This window comes from Narcine bancroftii, chromosome 2 (genome assembly GCF_036971445.1).
Source record: "Narcine bancroftii isolate sNarBan1 chromosome 2, sNarBan1.hap1, whole genome shotgun sequence".
Taxonomy (NCBI): domain Eukaryota; kingdom Metazoa; phylum Chordata; class Chondrichthyes; order Torpediniformes; family Narcinidae; genus Narcine; species Narcine bancroftii.
Window position 1 is genome coordinate 279,219,671 of NC_091470.1, and position 6,000 is coordinate 279,225,670.

Here is a 6,000-nt window from a genome sequence, read left to right on the forward strand (position 1 = left end):
ATGTGCTATATTCTTTGCCCCACCCTTAAATTTGAAGCTCTGGACATTTGCATTCCCAAATTCTTCTATAACAGATTGGGGATTATGACATGGATCTATGCTCTGAGTGTTCAAGACAACCATGTCAGCATGAAGATGCTTTGCTCCAGCCTAGCCTAGTGATCTCAACATTTTTTTGTAGTAACTAATCTCTGCTCTTCCCTCACAAAACTGATTATGCTATTTTGATAAGATTTTGAGAACAGTCTTTAATTAAAATTTTCAATGAAGTTGAAAATAAACCTTTTTTGGGGGGATCTTTTTGGCTGCTGGACGACTTCAGAGGGCAGATATGAACAAGTGGTGAACAAACTTATTTCTGCATTTGACACAGGAAATTTGTACAACTGCACAAACCAAACTATGCACCAGCCTGTGCATATTCATAAGAAGGCAAAGTGCCATCAAAAATACAATTTGGGACAATAGTACTTTTGGCATGATTTCCCAATAATCAGCCTCAAATAATTAGGACAGGACTACAAAAAAAACATTCGTTGGAATTGAATCACAAATAAGCAGATTCTTTTACTTAGATTAGATGTATGAAAATGGCTAACTTGTTAAATGTTGATTATTTAGAAAGTTATGTGCAGATTACACAGTATTTATCCAAATTAAGAATATCAGGTGACTGCCATTAGGATCACACATTCCAAAGTTCAGATATATGTGTTGGAGCTATATTGAATTCTCTCAGTGAGAAAGAGAAAGTTGAATCTTGATTCAATGGGTGCAAGCCTAAGATTCATTGTCCATCATGGAGAAATCACCATTGTAAAGGCCCTCACATTATTCCTACCAAAGCAATTTTAACTTTGTGGTGTTCCACATTTTGTACATACACAAATGAATGGTAGTATACTTTAGGAAATGACATCCATCTTTTATAAATTTCATGAATAAATGTAACCTTTTGGTTGATTTGTATTGGTAAAAACATTGCAATCCCCAGCATTATAATCATTGCTTTGTTGAACTTTTCAAATATTGCCAAATATTCAATTAGTTCAAAACTGTCTCTACTTTAAGTCCATATGCAAAGCTTAAAGGCATTCTGATCAGCATGCCAAGTAGGATATCAAATTTAAATAATTATGCAAGCATCCCCCCCCAACACATACTAATCTTTAAAAAAAATTGCCATGGGGTTAGTGACAACATCTTGTACGTAAGCCATCAGCCACAACATGTCTAGTCCAGTAAAGTACAGTGTACATACTTCAATGTGCAAAGCAAATTCTCTAGGTATACCTTTAGTGGTGATCTGTTAAAACAAAAACTTGCGATGCGCAAAATATTCCCCAATCTTATTAGTTAAATTCTTAAATAAATGTTTTATATTAAACCTCTAAATTCTAAAAGGATGATATTTTAGGTGAAGACATGTTGGTACTTGTATCAGAATGGCAAGAGTAAAAGCCAGCACAGAGTACATACAGTACCTGCCAACCATTCACCGAAACATGAACATTTTGAAATTTTTTATTACCTTTCTTAAGGACATGGCCACAAAAAAACTCTCCCATTTCATTCACATATAAACTTGTTTTTTTTAAAACTTAAAAAAGATAGAAGTCCTTAAATTAAAAATCACTAAAAAGAAGAGATGCACATTAATTAACTTAGCATGTGAAAGAGAAAGAAGTGTATTGCTACATTGAGAAGTATGTATGTTTTACAACACAGTAGCAGAGCTATAAGCTCAAGGATAAGTACATCTGAGCAGTGGTAATCATTTGGAAAAACAGTAACAAGTAATGGAAATGTAATTTAAACTATAATAAAGATTAACAAAAAGGGCAAACGGAGGATTCATAAATGGATTTGGAAATGCGCAAGCTTCAAAACAAAGCAAACAAGGTGGAATGTAGTAGAAGCCAAAACAAGTTGTCATGTAAAAACTGGCTGCTGTGATCAACATTGTCAAAGTAATTTTATATGGCGAGTCATGTACAACCTAGTGACAGTCACATTTAGCCAAGATTATCCTGGATATTACAGTCCAGAATTTATAGAAAAGAGCAGTGAGCAGCATTTCTTTCAATTTACATTTTCCCCTCCCACAACAATCAAGCAAAAAATTGTTTTACAAATTGCTGAATGCACAAGCTGACTTTGTAGTATGATAATCAGAGCAATTAGGGCCTTGACAGACTGTTGGCCCCCTTCCCTTACTCTATAAACATAGGGAAAGAACAAAGGATAGTTCTTCATTTCATTTTGGATTTGCATCTAAAAAGAGACAGAAATTTCTAACTTCAAGGTCCTTGTAAACACAAGTGCTATTTTTATAAAGTACATTCAGTTTAAATACATCAGTTTTAGATTTTTTTTTCACATAACCATTCTTCTCTTCTTTCTTCTTTGGCTTGGCTTCGCGGACGAAGATTTATGGAGGTTTGTGGAGTAAATCACAAAATTCTGTAGACACTGTGGTTGAAGTGAAAACAAAATGCTGGAGAAGCTCAGCATGTCACAGTGTAATTTATGTAGCAAAGACAAACTCCACCTATCATCTCCTACCATGCCACCCTCCACCCCCCCACTCTTTTGTTTGGACGCTTTGCAGCATTTTCTCATACTTTGATGAAGGGCATCTGTTATGTATCTTTGTCTTTGCTACATAATGGACACTATTTGATTCATGGTGGAGAGTTTGCCTGCACATAAATACTGTACTTACACAGAAGCCTACAACAAAAGCTGGCAAAACCAAAGTTGAAAGACTTGTTTGATGGGAGTGGTTAAGAACAGTGGTTGAAAACAAGTGTCGTATCCTGCAGGGTTGTTTCCTGGCACCTCTATGTAGTTGCAACTCAGTTGGTGGCATGCTTATCAGAGTACATGGATTCATGCCCCATTTCAGAAATGAACACAAAACCCAGCCCAACACTTCAGCGCAGTGGCACACTCTTGTGTTGATGGTGTCATCTTTCAGAAATGTTAAACTGATGCTTCTCTGTTTTTCAGGTAGAGCTCTGTAGAATTATTTGAAGGCAAGTCTTTAGCATCAAGATCTGTAATTTCCCACAAATGTGGCAATGTTTCTTTCATCCAAAAAAAGAATGCCCTCAAGACCTACTTCTGCAATCAAATGTTTTTACTCAGTGTAAAAAAAAATAGTTGTCTATTGCTCCCATGAAGCTCCCTCATATTTTGGACAAAATATTCTTCAATTAATGTTTTTTATAAAAATGCTTGGAAGTCCTTTTGCAAATGAACAGGCATGGTTCTTTCATTACATCTGTTGCAAAATATATGTGGGTGTAATCCATTTTAGGATGCCCTAATATGGTGAAAGGCATTATATAGAATAAAAGAAGATATTTAATTGTGTCCAACAATAATTTGAATAGAATCCTATTATGCACAGAACTGCACATATTAAACAAGAGGTTCAAAATAAGATGAAGCAAAAAAAAAGCACTAAATGCATTTAATGATCGATTAAATGTGCATGGCATATCTGATAAAAGTTATAATTATTCTTAGAAACTGGGAAAATTTAGATGACAAGGAAACACAAAGGGATTTAGCAGTTCAAAAAGTAGTACCCAAAGTATGATGAACTAATGCAATACCAGATGTTATGGCAGGAGGTGGCATACAGGTCAAGTGATAAAAGTAAACCTGAATAACCTTAATAAAGACCACATTTTGAGCATGGTGTATTGTTTTAACCTCCATGAATGATGAAGCAACAGAGAAAGCACCATGCAAATGTGTGCCTTCTTGCAAAAGAGACTTTTTTTTAAATTTAGAGATACAGCTGTAACAGGTCCTTCTTGCCCAAGAGCCTGCGCTACCCAAATGGACCTATATGACCAATGAACCTACTAACACCATATATTTTTAGAATGTGAGAGGAAACATGAGCATCGGGAGGAAATCATTCACACTCCTTATGAACCCAAGTTCCACGCTCTAATAGAATTGCACTAACTTGTCTTCAAAATTAATACTGTTGTCACCAAGAAAAATTTAAGAGGTTTTCAAAATGATTAAAAAGATAGTTCCAGCACAAAAGAGCATCAACTCTGCCATTTACATCATAAGAGATTATATGTAAATTTCTGACTAAGGCTGTGGATCTCTGGAATTCAACTACCAGACCAAGAGTTATAGGTAACTGAAGGAACAGGACAAAAAAAAATAGAAATATTGATTTGAAATTAGGGCAACTGTTCATGAGAACCAAGACCAAGCCATCACTGCAATTTATATTTAATTCTCCTTTCCATTAAAAAAATAATTTTAATAGGGTCAGAATGTCCAAAGGTACGTCATAAGTGCTAAAATAAATTTTGACACTCCTCCAACAAAAGAGATACATGTCAAAAAAATTAGAGAAATCGGTTGCATAGACCAACTTAAAGGAGAAAGACAGGGAAGATAAGGATAGGCATTACAAAGTTTAGGAAGAAATGACCACCCATTATGAAATTATTAAAATTGGAAAGCATTAAGGTCTTCCGATGCCACAAAAAAAGGTTGAAAAATGCTGGTACAGGTGATATAGATCAGCAGTTCAAATTCGACCTCCAGACTGCAAACAATCAGGGAAAGAGAATGACTGAGTCGCCGGAGTTTGTTTCACAAGGGATGATGGGAAAGGAGCGGGAAACTCAATACAATAACTGCAGCTTTCTTAATTGGAGAAAGCTTCCATTCATCTATAATCAGATATCTATGTGACAATGGATGCAATGAGAGTTGCCATTATCAGCATGTATGTGGATATTTAATCGTGAGTTTTTGGAGAGTGTAGCTTGTGAATAAGAAATGGGGGGGGAGGAGAAAATGATGATTATTAACAGGCGATAGTTTTTAAAGGTATCGTCTTTATGTGTAGGGGCCAAAATTGGTTAAATATGTTTACTTACCTCGTTAGGTCGGTGTCGTGTTGGTTCCGAGTGGGTTTTGGCTGGGCGCAACCATCTTGGTAACTATGAGCATGCGCAGTTCTTGGAGCATGCGCAGTATATTCTCGGAGCATGCGCAGTACATTCTCGGATGATGCGCTGGAGGAGTTGAATTAGATGGAGCCATCGAGAAAGGTGAGTGAAATGCCCTTAACTTTAGTTGACCCTGATGTAGTGGAAAGTTTGAACACAGTTTGGATTTTGCTGCCATTAGTCCATTGGGTGCTGTTGAATTGGCTTGTGTTGTATGTGCTCGAAGGACGGTGGAACAAGACGAGTAAAAATGGTTGAAGCAGCAACTGACTTAAGGAGCAACATATTAAAGACGTGAAGGTTGTGGAACTTGGAGAAGAACGGCCATCAGAAATTTGAAACAAATGGAAATAAAGGTTCTCATTGGAAGATTGAAGCTGGCAAGAGAAGAAACCAAGGCTTTGGTTGATGGGAATGCAAAATCGTGGCAAAAAAACAACGACTGAATATGAAGGCAGCAATGTGGAAATGGCTGTATATGTGTCACCAAAAGATGAGGAAAAGGCTGAGGATGCAACAGATGTATTATTTGAATTGGATAAAGAAGACAACATCTGACCTGTAGGAAAAAAATACAAGCAGGTGGCAGTGCATCAATTGGGGAAAGCAGAAGCAAATGAAGTTCTTCTTGAGCAAGCTTTCAGAGCTTCCAGTATAACATCAACATGTTTAAAATCAAGAGCTGTAAAAGCCACTATTGATGCAGGATTAAGGATAAATATGGTTTTGAAATAAAGGGCTTCCTTAAAGGGGGAGCAGCTACGAAAAAAAAACAGCTGAAGCGGGAGCAGCTTCGAAAAGAAGCGGATCTAAAGCAGGAGTAGCAAAGGAAGAAAAAGGAGCAAATAAGGAAGCAGCTAAGAAGGAAAAAAGGAGCAAATTGAATTAAGAAAAAGAGTTGTTATTGATTCCTTGACGAATGCACTAGAAGGTTCAGAGGTATCTGGTGCTAGAAGTAGATTACCTAAAATGTATGATGTTATGGAGTCATATTTTAAGAAAG

General features: G+C 36.4%; 1 protein-coding gene across 1 annotated transcript in view; it reads right to left on the reverse strand.

The window, feature by feature from the left end:
- rbbp8 (retinoblastoma binding protein 8) overlaps positions 1-5,001 on the reverse strand; it is a 116,834-nt gene extending 111,833 nt beyond the window's left edge. The window contains exon 1 of the mRNA XM_069921091.1: positions 4,926-5,001. The gene's annotated coding sequence lies outside the window, so the exon portion shown is untranslated. The remainder of the gene's footprint in view (positions 1-4,925) is intronic.
- Between the last annotated feature and the right edge of the window lie 999 nt (positions 5,002-6,000).